Source organism: Rhinolophus ferrumequinum, chromosome 9 (assembly GCF_004115265.2).
Source record: "Rhinolophus ferrumequinum isolate MPI-CBG mRhiFer1 chromosome 9, mRhiFer1_v1.p, whole genome shotgun sequence".
Classification (NCBI taxonomy): Eukaryota; Metazoa; Chordata; class Mammalia; order Chiroptera; family Rhinolophidae; genus Rhinolophus; species Rhinolophus ferrumequinum.
This window is the reverse complement of record NC_046292.1, coordinates 23884956-23908367: the sequence shown is the minus strand read 5'-3', so window position 1 is coordinate 23908367 and position 23412 is coordinate 23884956.

The window sequence follows — 23412 nt, the reverse complement described above, 5'->3', positions numbered from 1 at the left end:
CTGGCAAGGATGAATCATGAAGAGCAGGCTATGGGTTTCTTAAATTCTCCAAAGTACCAGACGATTGGGTGCTGAGCCTGGTGTGTGGCCTACTCTGTGGTGGGAGCTGATTGCCTATAGCTGCAGGCATTAGAGACCTTTGGGGACAGAGAATTATGTAAAAGACTATAGTTGTCCTTACTGGGCAACTCAGGTAATAATAACCACAGCAGTAATAGTAGCAGTGACAACAACAGCAAACACTTATGTACCACCTAAATGTGCCAAGCTCTCTTCTAAACATACCTTTAATCTTTAGGCAAACCTCATGACGTAAGTAATATTATTACCCCCATTTTGGAGATGAGAGAGCTAGAGTCATAGAACATTTAAGTAAGCGGACCTGCATTGGAGCCAGGGTTCAAACCCGGGAGTCAGCTCCATGATCCCTGTGTTCCCACTGCATTCTATCACAGCTCTGAACCTTTCTCCTCATCCCCAACTGGGAAGAACAGTAGACACCTCATCATATTGTAGAAAGGATTAAGTATCTGAGGGAGTACTTGTAAGCCAGAAATTATGGTTCCTATGTTCATTATCGTTCGTGATTGCTCCAATCCCCAGGCTGCCTTCAAATACATACGACCCCTCTGGCTGCCTCTTTTAATAATTGAAAATGAGCTGAAGGTAGAAGGTATTACCTCTGTCATCATGTTTTATTGCTTAAGCAGGATAAGGTACACAGTTACTCACTGCATTATTTTGCCTACCTTAAATATTTCATAACAGGCTAAAAAATAAAATGAGCATGTGTCTGTATGGGATGGGGAGAGTGAACATCAGGGTAAGTAACTGTAGCGTGGCCTTAAAATACGTTTTGTTGACTTGACAATATGGCTGTGGGACCATTCTAGCTTTTTAGACACCATCTGGACACATCTGGAAAGAGAGCAAATGTTTCAGGCTGGGACATTTCTACATTGGGGAAAGGAGAGCACAGAAATGTATAATAGGAGGAAAATTACCCAGAGATCCATGTGCTAGAAAAAGCAAGGGAGGAGGCTGGGGGAAGGGCATGGGACAAAGCTGGTAAAAAGCAGTAAAGAGGCTGAGGGGGATGATGAAATTCCACAGTGATCTTCCAGAGAATAGCTTGAGGATTTGTCAATGATGAATTTGCTGGCTTTCTAAAGAAGATTTGAGACATTTTGTCTACAACATGTATATTCAGTTAGTTTAGTAAAGGATGGACACTAAGGGAAAATTGGGACCAAGGATAAAAGAGAAATTAATACATGATAACAGCAAAGTTTGACTTCGTGTGCTATTGTGATTTATAATAAGAAACATATACTTGGTCTTTGTCCCTGTTTCTGGGCCAGAGCTCCCCAAACCCTTGGAATTTCCTAAGTGATAAGAACCACAAAGGTGCCTTTTGTTATGTTAATGAGATGGTTTTTGGACCCGCAACTAAGAATGGGAGCTGGTTGCCAGGAGAACCAACCATGTGACCAGAAGGTTGGAACTTTTAGTCCCATCCCCTCTGGTCTCCGGTAGGGGAGAGGGGCTGGAAGTTGAATTAATCGCCAATAGCCAATGATTTAATCAATCCTGCTTATGCAGTGGGGCCTCCATAAATACCCAAAGGATGGAGTTTGGAGGGCTACCAGGTTGGTGAACATGTGTTGATGCTGGGAGAGTGGTGTACCCAGAGAGGACATGGAAGCTTCTCACCCCTTCCCATGAATCATGCGTGTTCTGTGCAGCTCTTCCCTCTGGCTGTTCTTGAGTTATATCCTTTTGATAATAAACCAGTAACCTAGTAAGTCAAATGTTTCTCTGAGCTGCTGTAGCAAATTAATTAGAACCAAGGAAGGGGTTGTTGGTATGACTGAACCCTAACCTGTGTTGTCTGACACCGGTTAGACACCTGGTAGACAGTGTCAGAATTGAGTTGAATCGTAAGACACCCAAGAATACCTTGGTGGTGTGGGGAAAACCCACACATTGGAACTGGGAGCAGAATTGTACTTAGCTTTCTGGAAGTCCAGGCAAAAAAGTCAAATATGGAAATGACAAACCTCCGATAATCAGAAAGAGGCCATAGGTCAGTTCCTCGGGACAAGTATTTCTTTTCCTCTGCTAGTGTTGGCCTTTGGTACCTTGGTATCCTTGGAAGTAGAAAAAGGCTACTTTAATTGCCCTTAAAGATGGGGCAAAAACTTCACAATGAATATTTATGAAAGAGCATTGTTAGACTGCATCTTGAAAAATGAAAACACAAATTATTAAAATAAGTTTATTTTATTGTACACTTAACAAAATGGAATTTGCACATGCAATTATCCACCTGTTCTTTGGTTGCACAGAATCAACCAAGGACTGCCTTTTTTGGTGGAATTTTCCCCAAAAAAGTATATGATAAAATGAAATAGCACTCTCACATTCATGTTTGACTTTTGCATCATGATCATAAAAAGGGTTATTTTTTGCAAAAACTCTGAGTGCTCTATCGGTTTTCTCGAGAGCCTCTCTTATTCCTTTGATATTTAAACCAATCTCTTTCAAAGTCTTCTTGGTGTCACTGTCCTCACTGTTTTCTCCTCTTCAGCTGTTAACTGCTGTAATGCTCCCCAATGTGTATTTGTCAAAGCCATCGCACATGATGCCAGCACTTCTTCAACTTGACTCTCATAGACTTTATGAAATCCTGCCCTCTTTCTCTGCAATATTTGCAATTATACTTTGTAATCAGTTTGCATTGTATTCCAGTGTATTGATCACCTGTCAACTGGTGAGAGGCTGAGCAACAACAATGTTGATGGGCTAGGAAGGGGTAGACCCTAGTGTGACTATGGGAGGAATAAGGAGGGAGAACTAATACTGTAAGTGGACACTTGCTGCCCTAGGTAGACTCGTAACGGTAGGAGCTCAGATACTGAATCTTGAATAAGGGCGTACTCTGTGCTAAACTCCTAAAGTGTTTCTCACACGGCCCCTTTCAAAGAGAACCATAAAGTTAATGAAGCAATAAACAATGTGCTTAATAGCAGGTGTACAGCAAAAATTGGCGGCACGTTTTACATGGCTGTTTCTTGTAACCTCCTTCTGATAGAAGTTGGGGCAGAATATCCCAACACAGCTCAGTGGAGGTGGTTCTGTGAGGGGCTGACCTGATCTAAGCCAATATGTAGTTTGCCTGCATTAGTTAACTACTGCTGGGTAACAAGTGACCCCCAAACTTATTGACCTAAAACAACAAACATTTATTATCTCATTGTTCCTGTGGGCCAGAAATCCAGGAGCAGTTGAGCTGTGAGTCACCAAGGGCTGCAGTCATCTGAAGATTGCTTGGGTCTGAAGGATCTGTTTCCGAGCTCACTTCTGTGTCTCTTGTTAGAAAGCTGCATTTCCTTGCTAGGTGGGTTTTACCGTCGGCTTCCTCCAGAGTGAGTGATCCAAAAGAGGAAGGAACTGACCAAGGCAGAAGCTACAGTGTCTTTACAATCTTGGAAGTGGCATATCATCGTTTCTACAATATTCTATGCCCTTGGTACAATGTGGGAGGTGACTATACAGGGGTGTGAATACCTGGAGGTGGCAATCACCAGGGGCAATCTGGGAGACTGGCTATCACATTGCCCCTTGGTTGATTGGCTGTGAGAGAGAAGCAGTTTTAATATAGCAAAGGACTGGGATGGCAAGGGGGTGAGAGGAGGAGGAAAGGAGGAAGCAGATACAAAGGACGTCTGAAACAAGGGCTGTGGATGCTGTGGCAGAGCTTCTCATACAGTTATGCAGGTTGTGCACTGCACTACTTTGGGAGGTTCCGTTTACGTAGACCATTTGGAGCCCTGAGGGGAGGTGAGCACAGCCTCTTCTCTGTAGAAGTTTGACATGGAAGGGACTTTACTGCAGTGACCTCTTCATCATGCAGAAATGGCCCAGATGGCGCTGCAAGCTGGGTTTGTGGAAGCCATTCCCAGCGTAGGTCAGGTGCTGCTCAATGGGGAGGTCTAACTGGCATCTGTGAGCTCTTGGCTCTGGTATGACACTCTCTTCTTCTTCTAAAGAAACCAGTGGAGGTGGGTATTGTGTGGGTGGCACAGGAGATCCTGGCTCCATTTGGGGATGGCTACATGACTCGCAGGAAGAGCAGTGAGACGGAACGGCTTTTTTCCTTCTTAGTGTCTGCAATTCCATTTACACCTTTGTCAAAAATAAGGGTTGATAGGGACACGATGACTCTGGAATAAGCCCCAGAGTTTCAGAGATGGGAAGTCAGAAAATATCAAGTTCTATTTCTGGAATCATCAATGACTTTCTATGTTGCTGTGTGTTATGGGTTGAATTGCTTCCTTCCAAAATTCATGGGTTGATTCCTAACCCCCAGTAAACAAGAATGTGACTGTATTTGGAGAGAGGGTCTTTACAGAGATAATTCAGTTAAACGAAGTCCTTAGAGTGGGCCCTAATTCAATATGTCTGGTGTCCTTTTAAGAAGAGGAGATTAAGACCCAGGTAAGTACAGAGGGATGACCTTGTGATGCCACAGACAGAAGGGTGACGTTTGTAAGTCCACCAACTCTGTTAACACCTCGATCTCAGCCTTCTAGGCTGCAAACAGTGAGAAAATAAATTTCTGTTGTTGAAGCCGCCCTGTCTGTGGTACTTTTTAATGTAGCAGCCCTAGCAAATGAATACACCCTGGACAAGTCTTTCTGCCCTCTGTGTTCTGGTCATGCAATGCTTAAAATGGTAATAACTTTTTGTCTTTGGGGCTTGCACCATAATGCGTGACGCTGACCCATGTGGTACTTTTGTGCAAATTAAGAAAAGATGCCCCTTCTCCCAGCAGATGCAGTCCTGCATTGGGATGCTTGGCTTGGTGAGGAGAGTATGGGTGAGAGTCCTACACTCATTGACTCCTAGGCCGGCTGCACTTGAGCTGGGCACACCCTCCATCTCTACGTGATGACCTTGTCCATGCAAGAAGCTCTGGCGCCTCAGGATGTAGGTGGGATGCTGGCTCTGGCTGGAGAAGCCAGCCATACGGCTCTTCTCCAGGGGAAAGCTTGAGATGACATCCCTTTCTCCTCACTGCCCTTTCTTAGAGCAAACTCAGTGGAAAACTTCTGCAAATGATACATTAAACTTTTGAATTTACAGCGCACTGTGCAAGTCTCCTGTAAAGTAGACTTAATAACATAACACACCAAAAGGTTGGAGAATTCATAAAACATTTTATGAATTCGTGGCTCTCTAGCCACTGTCTCATTCTCATCCTCAACCACAGATACTTACAAACCCAGACATTTACATATTCATATATAGAGAAATGCCACCTAGCTCTTTCTATAAATACATTTTAATGTCACTTTGAGGAAATCTGTAGCACTGGCCACGTTGTCACAAATTAAGGAATATTCGGTTAGATAAAAGTGGCTCTTCTTTGACAGATTCTCTCCTCGTAAGCCAAAAGCTCAGCAGATGCCGTAATTCTCTTTCCATTACAGGCTCCTCTCAGGGAAGCTCAGGAGAGCTGGAGAAGCTCAGGAAATGTTGTTGAGCAAACTGAACTTGGGTGTGGCAGGGCCCCAAATGTTGTCTGGGGCAAACTGCTAAGGCTCTTCTGCGGGATCTGCTGCTCTGGATCTGGGGCTTTCCCCAGAGCCCCAGAAGGCCACTCTGCATGTACTGGGGGAGCAATAACCCCAGGAAGCAGCCCTCAACCAATGATGAGTGGGGGGGTTGTATGTAACCCCCCAGCTACTTTGGTGTGCATGTGTGTGTGCATGATTTTGAAGCCTGTGTTTTACAGCATTTCACAGAGTTTCCTCACGGGATTGTGCTGCAGTCCGTCTCTAGGGTAGGCAGCTTATTAATGCGCACATTTTGGCTGTCTTCCTTCCTCTAGATCACTTCCCCCTCCCCTATACTGTTCCTAGTGCCCCCCAAATAAATTATTAGCACTGGAATGAATCCTGCCTCAGGGCTGCTTCTAGGAGAACCTCAACTACCTTCCCCACCATATGATCAAAGACTGTTCAGACTTTGGATCGAGTCTGCTAATTGCTCAAAGAGCTTGGCCAGAGTGGTTCCCGCCACTAATTTGCTGCTATAGGGCACATTTAAGGTTCACATCCTGAAACACATCCAGTGTGTTTGGCACCAACCCTACGGGGTAGATATGATTTCGTTTGTAAATTCTTGAGGTAGATGGAGCAGTCAAGTTCAGGAAGTGGAGGCACAGAAAGGGAATTTGCAGCTATTGCGTCCCTATTACATTCTAGATTCTTTATCTACTTAAAAACAAAACAAAGCACAAAAAACCTTTAACTTTGAGCTAACAGAAAAGTTGCAAAAATAAAGCATTTTCCTATATTTCTCACCTTGCTTTCATCTCTCAAAACCACAATGTAATAGATAGATACAGAAATACAGCCATGCATATATCCTGGGTTGGTGCGCATGCATGTACTCCCTAGCCCTGTCTGATGAGAACGTCTAGAAGCAATGATACCTCCGTAACAAGGAGCATGTGTAATGCTCACATCTTGGTCTCCAAACACCATTCTCCACCTAAAGGAACCAGGGTTTCTAGAAGACATGGTTGATTCCAGAGGTGAGGATTGGAAAACACAAGATGAGCCTGGAACATCTGGAGGCTGGTTGAAAGAAGACAGGAGCAAACCTGATGGGGCTCTTAATGGCTAAAGCTGAAACAACTTGAGGAGCAAAACGTAATACTGGTATTGGATTTTAAACCAGAGGATAGAATACACAGATTCATTTAAAAAAATTTTTTTCTCACATCAACCCTATGATGAGGACATAATTACCCTCAGTTTATAAATTCTTGTGGTAATGGAGGCATCAGGATTCAAATTCAGCTTCGTATAATACCAGCGCTCCACTATACAACACACCTCTCCCATGTGAGCAGGGCAAACAGAACACTCAGAGCGTCAAAGCTCCCGCTTCTGCTTTGAACGGAGCAACACACAAGCCCTCACCCAAATGACAGTGAGCTCTATTTTTTTTTTCCTACCTTTCCATCTTTCCAGCACAACTTTCAGTCCCATAAGCCTCACACCGACGTTCTCACTGAGCCCCTGTTTCGTTCAATCTGCTGGCTTACATCAGAGGTCAGTTAGCAAGAGCATTACAATAATCTCCCTTTTCAAAGTCTGCTGATGCGCCAGGTGTTTTGGAGCATCTCTTCCATTCGGGTCCACAACCCACATAAAGTCTCAGGGCCTCTCTGGGGAATTCTGGGCACGGGAGGGAGTTCAAATAAGAAGTGAAGAGGGCAGGGCAGGGTGGAAATTTGACATCCCATTCTTAATCACCCCTCCGTGCTTCGATGCCTTCCTTGATGGCATGGGTTCCGGGTTCCTCATTTGTTCACATTTCCTGGGGGGCGGCGGAGAGAGCTGAGAACTCTACACTGTTATAAAAATAACGAAGGTGATGAATGGCCCCAAACAGCCGGCAAAGGAAGAAATGGCATTTCTTTGCTTCTTTCTCTCGGCTGTAGATAAATTGCATCTGTCGTGGCTGAGGCCGTGGAGCTTTCGCTGTGATGCGGTTGGGGTGGCTATCTGCCAGCCCCCCCTCCCCCTACAGCAAGGAAACTGACCCCACTGGCTAATTTTAAAAAGAAAAAAGGAAGCCAGGGTCCAGTCTGCTTAACAGCTAAAAGCTCTGACTCTCCAGGGCCTCGAGACCTTCACCTCCACATCGGGGCAGCTTCCCTCTTGAGAGCAGAGCCAACCTGTGTGCTCCTGGAGCATATGTCCTTCACTGGGCCCATGGCTGACTGTTTTGATGGCCTGAATGCAGATGGGTCCAAGGCAGAGGGATGGATAAAATGACCTCTGACAGGCTGCTTCCTGCCACAGGTTTGGATTGCACACTTTCCCCCCCCCCCCATAGCTTCACTGAGGTAGAATTGATATGTAAAAATGGCACATATTTAATGTATACAATTTGATACGTTTGGACATATGCATACACCTGTGATACCGTAACCACAATCAAGGTAATAAGATGCACCTATCCCTTCCAAAAGTCTCGTGTCCCTTTGCATTTTTGTGTGCAGTAAGAACACTTAAGGTGAGACCTACCCTGTTAACAATTTTTTAAGGGCACGACACCAGATTGTTAACTGTAGACACTACGTTGTACAGCAGCAATCTAGAATCTACTCATCCTGTAGAACTGAAACTTTATAGTCCTTGAACAACAACTTCCCATTTCTCCCTCCACTCTTCTTGTGGCAACCACACACCTATTTTCTGCTTCTGTAAGTTTGACTCTTTTGGATTCCTCACACAAATGGAGTCATGCAGTGTTTGTCCTTCTGTGACTCATTTATTCCACTTTGCATAATGTCTTCCAGGTCCATCCATGTTGTCACAAATGATAGGATTTCCTTCTTTTTTAAGGTTAAGTAATATTCCATTGTAGATATACACCATGATTTTCTTTATCCATCTGTCTGTTGATGGACATGGGTGTTGTTTCCATATCTTGGCTATTGCCTATAATGCGGTAATGAACATGGAAATGCAAAGAAGTCACGCAAATAACCAATAGGTACGTGAAAAGGTGGTGAACATCACTAATGATTAGAGAAATGTAAATCAAAACCACAATCAGATATCACCTCCCACTTGTTAGCATGGCTATTATTTTTTAAAATGTGGTAAGTATTGGTGAGATTGTGGAGAAATTGGAACCCTCATGCACTGTTGGTGGGAAATGCAAAATGGTGCAGCCTCTATGGAAAACAGTACGGAGGTTCCTCAACAAATTAAAAATAGAACTACCATAGGATCCAGTGATCCCATTTCTGCGATATGTATGTCCAAAAGAATTGAAGTCAGGATCTTGAAGAGATATCTATCTGCATGACAGTTTTTGAGTTCTGGCCCCAAATCAGTCTAAAGGGAAGTGGTCAACTGATTCTGCCCGTCACTGTTTCAGTTAGGCTAAAACCTAGGAGCCATTCTCAGTTCTTCCCTTTTTCCTACTCCCCGAGTCCAATAGGATTCCACATCTCGATGCTTCTATCTCTTTAACATCTCCTGCTTGTGCCTCTTCTCTTCTCACAGGGCTGCTGCTTTAAGGCAGCCCCTGCTCCCGGCCCTAATCTGTCGACAAGGGCTTCCTGGTAGTCCCTCTGCTTCCACACTCTTCCTCTCTAATCCATCCTCTAGGCAGCACCCAGAGTAAGCACACTTCTAGGTACACATCTCCTCCAACTAAAACCTTCCGATGGCCCCCATTGTCACAAAGATATAAAATCCACATTTTGCAGCATAGTACACACTGTCTTGCAGGACCTGACCCCTGCTTTTCTCTCCAGCCTGGTCTCTCCTTGGTTGCTCTGCAGCAAATTCTGGGAATATCAAACCTCCTTATGAGTCCTTAAATAATACCTGCTGCTGCTTGCCTTCAATAAGATGCTCGCACGGGCTTTCGTCTTCTTCCCCTTCATGACTCCTATTTTTCGTCAGCACCTCATTTCCAGCGTCACCTCCTCTGGGCAGCCCTCCTAAGGCTAGATTAGGAGGCCTTTCTCTGCTATCACATGGAAGCCGCCTTTCATTACCCCTCTTGCAACCTCACCAGACTCCTGAATAATGAGGCTCATCTTACCTGCCAGACACTGTTCTGGCACATAAGCTGACTAATTGAATCCTCATATCCATCCTTTGTTTAGCATCTTCATTTTACAGATGATGAGGCACAGAGCAGTTAAGGGAGTTTCCCAAGGTTACAGGGCTTACAAGCCAAGCTTGAACCTAGCCCATGCTGTTGACTGCGAGGCTGTCCAGGGTGTGAAGTGAATAGCAGAGTCTTGCTTTCTCTCAATTTTGCGCTTTTCCTTTGAGCAACTGGGCTGAGCTCTTGTGGCTGTAATCAGAATTTTGAGAGTTGTACCTGGACAGGAAACTGAGGAGGAGAGGGATCAATGATAGCAGGTTGCTTTTTGTTGTTTTTTTTTTGGCAAATATTTTATAAAAAATTTATTGGGACACAGCCACACCCATTCATTGACATATTGTCTGTGGCTGCTTTGGTTCTGCAATGGTAGAACTGAGTAGAGTTGTGAGAGGCCCTATGGCCTGCAAAGCTTAAAATATTTACCATTTGGCTCTTTAAGGAAAGATTGGCAGACCTCCATCAGACAAGCCCATACAGCTAGTAAGTGATAGAACTGGGTGGGGATGAAAATCTTTCAGACTCCAAAGCCTGTGAACCAATTTCCAAGGCACCTCCCCTGCAGCCAGGTGCTGGGATAAGGGACACAGTGACAATATAAATACGAAAAGAGGCCATAAGGGCCCAAGGAGGAGTTCTGTCGGTGGCTTAGCTCCTTCCCTATGGCCCTCTCTGTGCTTTCTTCTCCCCACTGGGTATCTGGTGTCTCAGCGGAGGCTGTTGATCTTTAGAGTGCACAGACGTCGGCTTCTGAGTCTCTATCCCCTTGTTAACTTCCTCCTGGAACAACTGCTCAGCCTCCTCTTGTCCGGTGCCAGCTCGCTCCCTCTTGGCAGGTGCCAAGAATGACAGGTTACATTTCCTCCAGCTGGCATCTTCTCCCACGGCTCCATCACTTTACCCTGGTTTTAGTGCCGCAGATGGGCTCAGTAATAAAAGTGCAACAAGAAATGGAATTGGGGAAAGATAAGATCCCCAGTGTGGAGAAGAGTTGTGTGTGTGTGTGTGTGTGTGTGTGTGTGTGTCCAGAGGGGGTGCTGGAGGATATGAGTGGGAGGAAGGCTTTGCCGAGAGGGAGACAGGGCAAAGGCCCCAGGAAGGGAGGGTGGCGTGGGGCTGTAAGGAGTAAGAAGGGTGATTTAAAATCAATTTCCTGGCCCAGAAGAATCACTCTTGCCAGGGTGAAATATAATGGGAAATAGGAAAGAAAGGCGAGCTTCGGCCCTGCCATGATGCGCCTCAGGCCCTGCTGCTTATGAAGCAAATAAATAACTTTCTTCGTAAGGCAGCCAGGCAGGCTCCATTATCATAGCAGGGACCCATGCGGGGCACCACCAGCTCTGGTCACCAGATGGGGGATGGCAGATTCAAGAGGACAAGAGTTCCCTGAAGGCTGCTCTGGCCCTGACTGTGAGTGGCTTTAACATCAACCATCTTGGGTACCGGACTCATTGTAAATCCACCTGTTGGTCTACAGTTCTGATACTAGATCTCTTTTCGTTGAAAGTGACAGAAACCCAGTTTGATTTAGTGTAAGTTCCAAAGGGCTCTCTTGACTCAAATTATCAAATTTCAGGCGAGGCAGGGGCAGAGTTGAGTGTCACACTCCAGTGCTGCCAGGACATGACTTCTGTTTCTCTGAATGTCAACTGAATTCTCCCCCACAGACTTTCTCCACCAGGTTGGGGGACCACGACCTCTGGCTACTCCTGGACTCACAGACCCCACTGATGGTGTTATTCTCAGTCTGGGCGGCCTAATTTACAAGATTAGTACATGTTCCAGGGACATAAGCAGGGTAGTAAGGAGACTCAATACTGGGACATGTGGGGAAAAGACGGAGGTGCTGGATGTATTTGACCTGGACAGAAGAAACTCTTCAGGGCTTGAGCGGTCCGCTCCTAGAGAGGGGTTCATTTCATCATTCCAGTGGTGGGATGGTGGTGGGTCTCAGAGCAATGCCAGAAATGACAGGGTGGCCAATTTCACCTGTGTGTCCCCAGGGCTGCTCCAGGCTTCAGCACTGGGCTTAGGGCCTTGCATAGATGGGTGGGCTGTTCTGTGAGAGAGAGAGAGAGCACTCCCCATCCTGGAAAAGTACAAGTGGAGACTGGGCAGCCATGATTCAGGACACATTGCAGGGGGGTTAGGTTGGGTGGGACGTCTGATTCTCCAAGACAGGTCCTTCCAGTTTCTAGGTCATAGTGGCTGTCCGGCTCAGGGGTAAGGTTTTGAAAGAGGCGTGGGTCTTCTCATGTGAAAGGGTGGTATCCTTGAGCCACTCCTTCTTCCTTGCATCAGATGGGCTCAGTCTGTGGTCCTGGAGAGATGGTATTCCACCCCATCCTTCACTGAATCTCAGGGGCTGTCCTTCTCTGTTTAGTCGATTGTTCTAATAGTATCGATTCAGGATCTACTACAGGCCAGGCAGTGTTCTAGGTGCTACGGACAAGGTGCATATGACAACAAACATGCAATGCCGACTACGTGCTAGGAACATCAAGATAAATAAGTCAACGGAGGCCTCTGCTGTTATAGAGCTTGTACTCCAGCAGAGGAGACGGGAATGACAAGTCAAGATAGCTTCATGGTGATAAATGCTGCCATGTGAATACAACTGGGTATTGGGAGGAGCTGGAATGGGGACCAGGGGATGCAGGGGGTTCTCATTCGGAGTCATGTTCAGGCAAGGCATTCCCCTGCCTGGAGGAGGTCTCTGCCTCTCAGCCCCCACTCCCAGCCTGACAGCTGCTCTTCCCGCTTCTGGCAGCCTGCTTTAGGAAGGGACCAGACTCCCACTGAGGCCAATAAATAGGAAATTAGTTGAAAAAGTCTATACACACAGAAAACACTCAAAGACATAATATCCAGAGAGATAATGGTTTTTATTTGACTTTTTTTTTTTTTTTTTTTTTTTGTACCAGAAGATTTACCTAAGTCTGTGTAGCTTGTTTGGGGGTGGGGAAGGGTGGGGGATGTACAAACCACTGCAAGCTCATCCTAATTCTTCCCAATTTGTCACCCTTCCCACTCACCTACTGGGAGGCCCTTCTGAGTCCCAAGAGACTCTTTCTGGAGAAGAGTCATGCACAGTGCACTGGGTGCCGAGGGGACGTGGGAGATGGCCCCCAGAGAGTTTCTGGCATCGCCTTTCCACATTTAAAATTCAAATTTACAGGCTTTGTCTCTTTAGCCTGCAGTTTCCTTGTTGTGGAGCTTACATTTTTATCTGCGGGAATAAAAGTCAGTGGCAGCTGATGTGGCCCTCTGGAGTTGGAGGCGATAACCATGGTGGGTAATGCGGCCTGGAAAAGAATCATAATAATAAGCAGCGGAGGGGGAGAGAGCTCTTTGAAGGGGGCTGACGAGTGGCTACAGACTCCATAACACCGCCCCCACCCCCAACACACGCCCAGCTTCCCTGCAGCCCTTCGAGAATCCCAATAAAAATGCAGCACATGGAGCCACTGCTACAAAAGAAGGAAGCTGAGAAGGTTTGTCCCAGGAATCCCACCACTGGAAGGTTAAAGTTACCCTGGGATGGGCAGATGTGCCTGGAATAGGGAGAGAAGGGAGAGGAGGCTCTCTGAGCCTCAGTTTCCCCATTCATATCACAGATGAACATACCTCCTTCAGAGTTTGGTGGGCAGCTTATGCAAGGTAGCACAGGTAAATCATGTAGCACAGAGCCTGGCACACAGGAGACCCTCAATAAATAATAGTTCCTCATCTTTCTTCCCATCCCTAGGCTGCAGATAGAACCAGTGACGCTCTTTCAAGAGAGAAAGGAGGAGAAACCCAGGGGAAGCGTTAGGTTTCTATTTGGCTCCTTGAATTGCCCATTGGGAATGATTTGAAGGTGCCACCGAAGGCTAGTGGGGTCCCCCCCATTCCAAACTCCATCTCCTCCGCTTCTGAACGCCTGGCCCTCCCTGCCCAGTGCTCTCTGCTTCCTAGTTCTTGGGCTTTTACTGCCGGCGTGTCTCTGTCAGCCTCTCCAGGTCTTATCTTTCTCCTGTGTTCTATACCTCCATGCCCTGCTGTGTGTGGGGTCTTGTTCACTCACTATGATGTGAACAGACACATCATTTCTTTCTTTGAAGGGGAGTGGACCTAACAATTCTGGGGCTCATACCATGTGCCAGATACTGTGCAAGCCATATTATCTCATTGTTTTCTTCTAATCCATTAAAACAACCATAGGAGGCGGGCAATGAGATCTTCATCTTACAGAGGAGCAAACCTGGTCCTGGAAGGTTGGGTGATTTTGCTGTGAATGAATGAGCGAGGTGTTGAAATCCAGGCTGGTGAGACCCTACAGGCAGGACTCTTTCTATGGCACCAGACTGAGTCTAAAGGAGGTGAAGAGACCTGAGCTCGAAAGGGCATTCAGCCAGTAGGCTGAGCTAGTCCACCCATCCCAGTACGGCCCTGGGCACCCTTCCCATCCAGTGCCCAGACTCTGGGAGCCTCTTGGTGGCAAGGCACATTATAGAGCGTTTGATTGAATCTGCCCTTCAACCACGGCTGAGACCCAAAGCCATTCAGCCTCTGCTTGGACACTTGCAAAGACAGGGAACTCATTGCTCCCCGCGGGCAGCGTGTTGTCATGCAGTGGTTCTCAAAGTATGGTGCCCACAGCAGTAGCTTCAGCATCACCTGCAAACTGGTTAGAAATGCAAATTCTCAGGCTCTACACCAGAATCAGAACCAGAAACTTTGAGAGTGGGAGTGACCTGTGCTTTCACAAGCCTTCTGGGTGATTCTGATGCTTCAAGTTTGCAGCCCACTGGCTTAGTGGAAAGGAAAAGGGCTTTGGGGTCAGGGAGAGCTGGGCTCATTGCCCTGGTACCTGCCATTTGTGTGACTTTGGGCAAGGTAGCTGGGAGGACTTTATAATAATTACTAACATTTCCTGATCACTGTTGTGACTGAATAATGCCCCTCCCACTCCCCAAAGATATCCATGTTTTGCTCCCCGGAACCTGTGACTATGTTACCTCATGCTGCAGAAGGGACTTTGCAGATGGGATTAAGCTAAGGGTCTTGGCATGGAGAAATGATCTGGGTGGGCCCCATTTCATCACAAAGGTCCTTATAAGAAGAAGGCAGGAGGACCAAAGAGGGGAAAAGGTAAGGTGGTGACGGAAACAGAGATTGGAGTGACGTGGCCACGAGGCAAGCAATGGAAGTGGCCTCTGGCAGCTGGCTAAGGGAAGGAATGGCTTCGCCCCGGGAACCCCCAGGAGGAACCAGCTCTGCCCACACCTGTATTTTAGCCCTGGACCCCTCATTTCATACTTCAGACCTCCAGGACTCTGACACAATGATTTTGTTGCTTTAAGACACTAAGTGCAATCGTTTGTTACAGCAGTAGTCGGAAACCGGCGCAAGCCCTGGCTAGGCAGCAGGCTCTGTTCTAAGGGCCTTACCTTTAGAAAGGATAATATGCCTGTTGTCTGTTATTACTCTTCACTCATTTAGTTCTCTCAGCACCCCTATGATATGAGCACTGTTAGTGGGCCCTTTTTTTACAAACAAGCAAATGAAGGCACAGAGAAGTTCAATCATTTGTCCAAGATCATACAGCTCCCAAGTGGCAGAGCACGGATTTGCTGTCTGGTTCTAGGCTTTGTCTCACATGGTTGAATTCAATCGTCACCCTGCTAGGACTGCCTCTGCACATTTCACCTGTCTGTCCCTTCTCTATTGTCAGCAAAGCTTCAGTGCTTCCTGGTGGCTGTTCTCTTTTATCAGCAAAGCTCTGCCTGTTACTGGGGAAAACTGTCCAACTCAAAGCCTTGACCTCCTCCAAGCAGCCCTGTGCTCCTTTCTAATCTCCTCGTCTCCAACTGAAGGAACCTTTGCTTTGGGGCCTTTCCCAGCAGCTGGGCTCAGCTCTCAGAGGTCCCAGCTGTGTTGTCTTCCACATAGCAGAAGGAACAGCTCTGCTATGATGCTGGACCTTTGAGCAGGTGGAGCACAGAGCCCAGCCTCGGGAGAGCTGCCTGGAAGCTTTGTTCCACCAGAATATGCCCTTCCTGGCCAGGCGCCAGGGCTGTCTCTGAGGTTCCCATCCATCCCACAGCGAGAACTATGTTCTGGCCCTTGTTGCAATGTATATGCGTGTGTGGGCTGCATTTTATGCATGCCAGAATCTGACACATGGGCAGAATTTTTGTAACAAGCATATGGCTGGGAACCCTCAGATAAGGTGCTCGGTGGGAACCCATTTTGAACCAAGATCTCGATTGAAACATAAGTCAGCAAAGAAATGAAGGCTGAGAAATGTACAGAAGAGCCCTGAGCCTTCAAACGTGGAACTTCCAGTGTCTCTGTGTATAAGTGTGTGCGTGTTGGAATGGAGTATGTGGCTATGTGTGAATTGCACGACTACTTGTGTCGTGAGGGGTGTGAATTGCACGACTACTTGCCTCTGAGGGTTATTGTGAGCCTGTGAGTGCGTGCATGGTTTCAGAGTACCAGTGTGTACATGGGTGTGTCTGAGTGTGTGTATATGACTGTGTGCTGAGCATGAATGCTGGTGAGTGTGTATCATGTGTGAACAGTGACGTAAAGTTATGTGCATTTGGGAGTGAGAGCACCTGTGTGAACCATGAGAGCGTGTACGTGCCTGTCCGTGCCCGAGTGTGAGCTTTGTGTGTGTGCAATGGTGTGAGGAAGTGTGAGTGTTCTGCCTTTCAGTGAATGCTCCTAGATCAACAGGCTCAAGGTTACCTCTCCAGCTTCTGTTTGCAGAGCCCGGCGTTTCATGAACAAGCCTCCCAGGCACAATTTTGATGATGTCTAAACAACGAGGCCACTTAGCTAAAGATCCTGAGAGATGGGCCACAAGCTTCTTGCATCCCAGTCCCTCGGTGGTGCAGCTGAATTTAGACCTTTATTTGGCCACAGTGCTCTCAGCAGCCCTCCCCCAGAGCCTTGTGGCATGGGAAGCCGATGTGCACACCAGGTCCACAAAGGCTGCACATCTCAGCAGGTGCTTCCCAGCAACCAAGGAAGCACTGTCTCCATCAAGTCTCTCTGGGTTTGATCACTGGAGGCTGGGCCTCGAGCTCTGCCCCTCCATCACCCCTCTCTTGCTCTTCAACTTTTAGCAACATACTAAACCATTTTAGTATGTTGCAAACAGGATGGACACAGCAAACAGGTCACATGTTTTTCAAATGGGGGCATTTCTTTGTTCTATGCATTTGATGCAGTTGGAGATTGAAGCGGAGGGTGAGTTTGAGATCCTAAGCAGAGAGCATGGAGTGGAAAAAAGTGATGGAAAGGGACAAGTGGTGTGTGCCCACTGAGCAGCTAGTTAGTGATGGTTCCTCAAGCTGTGGTTGTAGTTTATGAAGTGCTGTCACTTACAGCCTCAAACTTTATCTTCACAACTATCCTGGGAAGTAGTATTGTTCACATTTTATAGGTGACAAATGCAAGACTCAGAGAGGTTAAGTCACTTGTCCAAGGTCACAGAGCTATTAAATGCTAGAGCTAGATCAGAACTTGGGAAAATAGGACTCTGCTTTTGGATTAAAATGTGACATCTGAGTAAGGTCCCAGCGTTACTGGGACATTCTGAGTAAGGTCCCAGCAACTTGTAAAAGTCATGAGTAACTTGTCGTGTTGCCATGTTCTCCTTCCACAGACACATCCACATTCAAGCCATGTTATTTTCCTTCTATCATGTTTTCCTTGGTAATCTCTCCTTAGCCATGGTACTTTTGACTCCAGTTGAGGGCAAATAAATCAAGACAAGAAGTCAAGTCAGTAGCTATTGATGGAATAGCTGCTGTGGGCCTGCTCTATACCAGGAAGTGTGGGTGACAGAAGAGAAACAAAACTGTGGTCTGTGTTTATGATCTGTTATAGGAGGCAAGCCTCAAACACCTGTCACAGGGAGTAAGTCATTTGTTCATTTACTCACTCCCTAAAGGGGCCATTTGTTACTCTGACTCTCCAGTAGCTACCCTTCTTACCTCTCATAAATGTATCCCCGAGTCCTCCCTCCCCATATGGCGCTCTCTGTGGTGATTTACCCCTTGATACTCTAGATAGACCCTTCGACTCAGGCCTGGCTACTCACAGTGTTATGTTCACTTGGTCACAGGGACTGATGCAAGAATGGGCATGTGACCCAGGCAGAGCCAATGAGATGTAAGGAGGCGTGGCTGGACCGGTTGGTAGTGGGGTACTTGATTTCTTACTGGACAGGACTGTGAGGGAATGGGAAACTGGGGTTACATGAGCTGTTTGCCTCCAGATGGAGACTGAGAATGGAGCCAACACATGAGGAGTGAGTGCCAGAGTCAGGTTGGAGACAGAGGTCAAGTTCTGGGGCCTGTGAAACCACTTAGGCTGAACCGGAAGCTGACATAGTAATTAGTGTGCAGACTAAGCTGCTGTAATAAAGAGAGTGACATATGAGTATGCAATGGCATCAACAAAACACAGTTCCCTCTCAGGCAATAACCCAGAACTAGTGATCCAGGGACAGCGGGATGGCTCTGCCATCCTCAGTTCATGGCTTCTCTCTCTAGGTCCAAAGCAGCTGCTCCAGTACTTATCTTCTCTCCGGTTAAAGGGAAAAAGAGAGCAGATAAACTAAAAAAATAAATATATAAAACAAAAATTATTCAGCTTCATTGTGGCATAATTTACATTCAATAAAATTAACCTATTTTAAGCATACAGTCCTACGACTTTTGACAAATGAATACTGTCTTGGAACCACCGCTACAATCAAGACGTAGAACGTTTCCATCCTTTACAGTCAATCTTATGCACCAGCCCCACCCCCAAGTAACAACAACCTATTCTCCATACCAGTCGTTTTGTATTTCCCAGAATTTCATAAAAATGGAATCATGAAATATGTATTCTTTTTGTCTGGCTTTTTGACTTAATGCTTTCAAGATTCAGCCATATTGTTGGCATATATCATTCATTGTCCCTTTTTATTGCGGAGACATTGTATAAATCTACTGTAAGTTATTTTCCCATTCACCAGTTGACTCTTTGGGTCACTTCCAGTTTCTGTGATGCATAAAGCTGCTATGAACACTTGAGTAGAAGTCTGTGTGGATATTCGCTTTCATTTCATTGGGTATATACCTAGGAATGGATGTGCTCGGTCGTAAGTTAAATGTGTGTTTACCTGTGTAGGATACTTCCATACTGTCTTCCAAAATGGCTATACAATTTTGTATTTCCATCAGTACATGAGAGTTCCAGTTGCTCCACATTTTTGTCAGCAGTTGCTATTTTCAGTTTTTAGAAATTCTTATGATTATTCTAATAGGTATGCAGAGGTGCCTTGTGGTTTTAACTTTCATTTCCCTACAAGTAACTATATTGAGCATCTTTTCATGTTCTTATTTGTTATCCATATATCTTTGGTGTTCAAATCTTTTTGTCATATACAAAAAATAAAACTTCATTCCTACTTCATATCTTATATAAAAATTAATTCAAAATGGATCACATGGATTTTCAGTTGTTCCAGCACCATCTGTTGAAAGACTATTGGGTCTTTCCATTGGGTTTCCTTGGCATTTCTGTTGAAAATAAATTGACCCTATATGTAGGTCTATTTCTGCACTCCCTTGTGTTCCATGTCTATTTACAAACAACAGTTCTGGATTAATATAACCTTATATTAAGTCTTGAAATCAGGTAGCGTGAATGCTCCAACTTTGCTCTTCCTTTTCAAATGTTGCTTTGGTTATTCTATTTCCTTTCCTTTAAGTTGTTTTAGGAAACAACTTAAGGATTTATACAAAATTATGCCCTGAAATTGTGATTGAAATTGTGTTGACTCTGTTGATCATTTTGGGAGAACTAAAATTTTAATAATATTGAATCTTCTAACCTACGAATATGGTATATCTCTCCATTAATTTTCATCTATCTTGATGTTTCCATCAATCTTTTGTAGTTTGTAGCATGCAGGTTTTGCACATATTTTGTTAGATTTTATGGTACTATTGTAAATGGCACTTAAAAATATAGTTTCCATAGTTAGTTATTAGTATATAGAAATATGATTGATTTTTTTGCATATTTTTCTTGTATCTTGTGATACAACTAAACTGCTTATTAGTTTGTAGCTTTTTTGGTAATTTTTAGGGATTTTCTACATAAATAATCTTTTGTGTGCAGTTTTATTTCTTCTTATCTAATTATTATTTCTCTTATTTTCTTGTTTGTTTATTTTGCCTTATTTTACTGGCTAGAATCTCCAGTGTGATATTAAATGGAAATTGTCAGAATGGCCATTTTTGCTCTGTCTCTAATTTGAGAAACAAAGCACTCAATCTTTCAAAATTAAGTATAAAGCTAGTGTTCAATTTTTCATAGATGCCCTTTATGATCAAGGTTGAAGAAATTCTCTTTAATTCCTAGCCTGATAAACAATTAAAAAAAATCAGGAATAGATATTGAATTTTGTCAAATGTTTTTCTGAATCTATTAAGATGATCATAGTGTTTCTTTGGTCTGTTGATATGATGAATTATATTGATTGACTCTTAAACTAGTCTTACATTTGTGGAATAAACTTCACTTGGTCATGATGTAGTATCCTTTTATATATTGTTTGATTATATTTGTTAATATACTAACAACTTTGACATTTATAATTATGAGGGATATCCTTCTGTACTTTGTTTCTTATAATATCTCTGTCATATTTTGATATTAGGGTAATGATCTCATTGAATGAACTAGGAAGTATTTTTCCCTTTTATATTTTCTGAAGAAGTTAGTGTAGGATTGATATTATTTCTTCATGATGTGTTTACTAGAATCATCAGCGAAGACATTTGGACCTGGAGTTGTCTTTGTGATGAAGTTTTTAACTACAAATTCAAATTCCTTAACAAATATAGAGCTTTTTAGAACACACATTTTCTCTTTAGTGAGCTTTTGTACTTTTTGCCTTTCAAAGAATTTGTCCAGTTCATCTAAATTGTTGCTCTATTGGCATAAAATTGTTCATAGTATTCTTTTATGCTTTTAATGTCTCTAGTGTCTGTAGTAAAACTTTCATTCTTGATATTGGTAATTTATGTATTCACTACTTTTTCTTGATCATTCTAGCCAGAGTTTATTAATTGTATTGATCTTTTAACTGAACAGATTTTACTTTCATTGATTTTTCTTTTCTTTTTTTTTCAGTTTTAGTTTTCATTGATTTTGGCTATCTTTTTTGTTCTTCTAACACCTTGAGGTAGTGGCTTAGATTGATTTAAGACCTTTCCTCTTTTCTAATATAAACATTTTTAATATAAAATATTCTCTTTGTACTACTTTATCTGCATTCCACACATTTTGATATATTGATGTTTTCATTTTAAGTTCTAAATAATTTCTAATATCCCTTGTGATTTATTATTTGACCCATGTGTTATTTAGATGTATTGTTTAGTTTCCAAGTAGTTGAGGATTTATAGATATCTTCTCCAATTAAATTTTAGTTTAATTTTAGTGTAGTCAGATTCCAATCCTTTTTAGTGTACTATGAATTGTTTTGTGTGGCACAGGTTATGGTGTATATTTGTAAATAGTTATTGTTCACTTGAAAGGAATGTGTATGTAGCTTTTAAATGGCGTGTTCAATAAATGTCAACTAAGTCAAATTTTTGATAATGAGGTTAAAAGTTTATTCCCCTTTTTGTGGTCTACTTATTCTTTCTTTTTTCTTTTTTTAAATTTATTGGGGTGGCAATTGTTAGTAAAATTACATAGATTTCAGGTGTACAATTCTGTATTACATCATCTATAAATCCCATTGTGTGTTCACCACCCAGAGTCAGTTCTCCTTCCATCACCATATATTTGATCCCCCTTACCCTCATCTCCCACCTCCCACCCCCTTACCACTAAGGTAACCACTAAACTATTGTCTGTGTCTATGAGTTTTTGTTTCTCATTTGTTTGTCTTGTTCTTTTGTTGTTTTTGGTTTATAAACCACATGTCAGTGAAATCATATGGTTCTCTGCTTTTTCTGTCTGACTTATTTCGCTTAGCATCATACTCTCAAGATGCATCCATATTGTCACAAATGTTCCTATATCATTGTTTCTTACCGCCGAATAGTATTCCATTGTGTAAAGGGCATAACTGAAAGAAGAAAAATCCACAAATCCACAATTATAGTTGAAGATTTCAACACACCAATCTGAGTATTTGAAAGAATAAGATTTCAACACACCAATCTGAGTATTTGAAAGAATAAGTAGACCTCTTCCTACTTATTCTTTCAAATACTCAGATTGGTGTGTTAAAATCTTCAACTATAATTGTGGATTTGTCTTTTTCTTTTTTCAGTTATGTCCTTTTTGCTTCATGTATTTAGAAGCCTGTTTTTAGATGAAAAAAAAAATTTAAATTAAAGTTTATTTGGGTGACAATTGCTAGTAAAGTTACATAGGAAATATTTTTTATAATTCCATTCTATTTCTAATCTTGACTTCTTAGCACATGTCTATGTTTTATTTTGTTTTACTAATTGCTTTGAGTACATATTTACCTATCACAGGCTACCTTTAAGTTATATTATATCACTTCATATATAATATAAGAACTTGTGGCCTTGTGCTACAATTGTCATACATTTAAATTTTGTGGGATATAAGTCAGAAGTTCATTTTTATTGTTTTTGCTTTAAATAGTCCATTATCTTTTTAAATAATATTTTTATTTTTCAATTACAGTTGACATACAATATAATATTAGTTTCACGTGTACAATATAGTGATTAGATATTTATATAACTTACAAAATGATCACCCTGACATCATACATCCATGTTGGTTCTGGGGCCTTTTGGGAGGGGCTCTAGTGCAGATCAAGTTCAGTTGCTGCCTGTGCCCTGGCCAGGGCCACTTGGTATGAGCTACAAAGTGATCTGCAGATGGTTGCCATTTTTGCTGGGCTTAAAGGTGCTTGGGAGAGGCTCAACTGAGAACTGAGGCTAGCTGTCATGAGTGCCGGTCTTGGGGCTGCTTAGCAAGAGGTATGGGCATGCCAGGGCCAGATGCTGATTGTTTAGGGTTTGCAAACCTTTGAGAGATTTTAGGAAAAACTGCGGCATGAGCCAAGACAGGCCATTTGTATGGAAAGGCCACCAGAAGTGGCCTCGGTGGGCCTGCATGTTGGGTGGGAAGGGGTCTCAGGAAATCACCAGGGCAGGGCGAAAGGTGTTAGCCAGGTTGATGGAGACTCAGATATGATGCCTGCCTGCATGTGAAGGTTGAGTGGGAGGAGGGCTCAACAAAGGAACAATAGCTTTTGCCAGCACTTCTGTCTGGGAGAAAGCTGCCCCTCCAGTCCCTGCCCCACAGCCAGACAATTCAGTTCATCCCCATATGTCCCTGGCACCTCTTGAGCTGCTGCCCTGGCTCTGGAGCTTAGAGAGAGTGAGTCATCAGTGAGTAAGTCTGTGCACAGGCCCTTTAAGAGGAACACACGAGACTCTGGAGCCCACCATCTCAGTCAACCACATCTCTGCTGGTTTTCTCAGCCAGAATTTGTGGGGACTCCTCTTCCTGGCTCTGGAACCCTGGTGTGGGGCTGTGACCCCTCGCTCCTCTGCAGGAACCTCCACAGCTGAGATATCCTTCCCAATTTTAGGTACTACACGTGGGTGTGGGACCAGCCTCTTCCATGTCTCTGCCCCTCCTGCC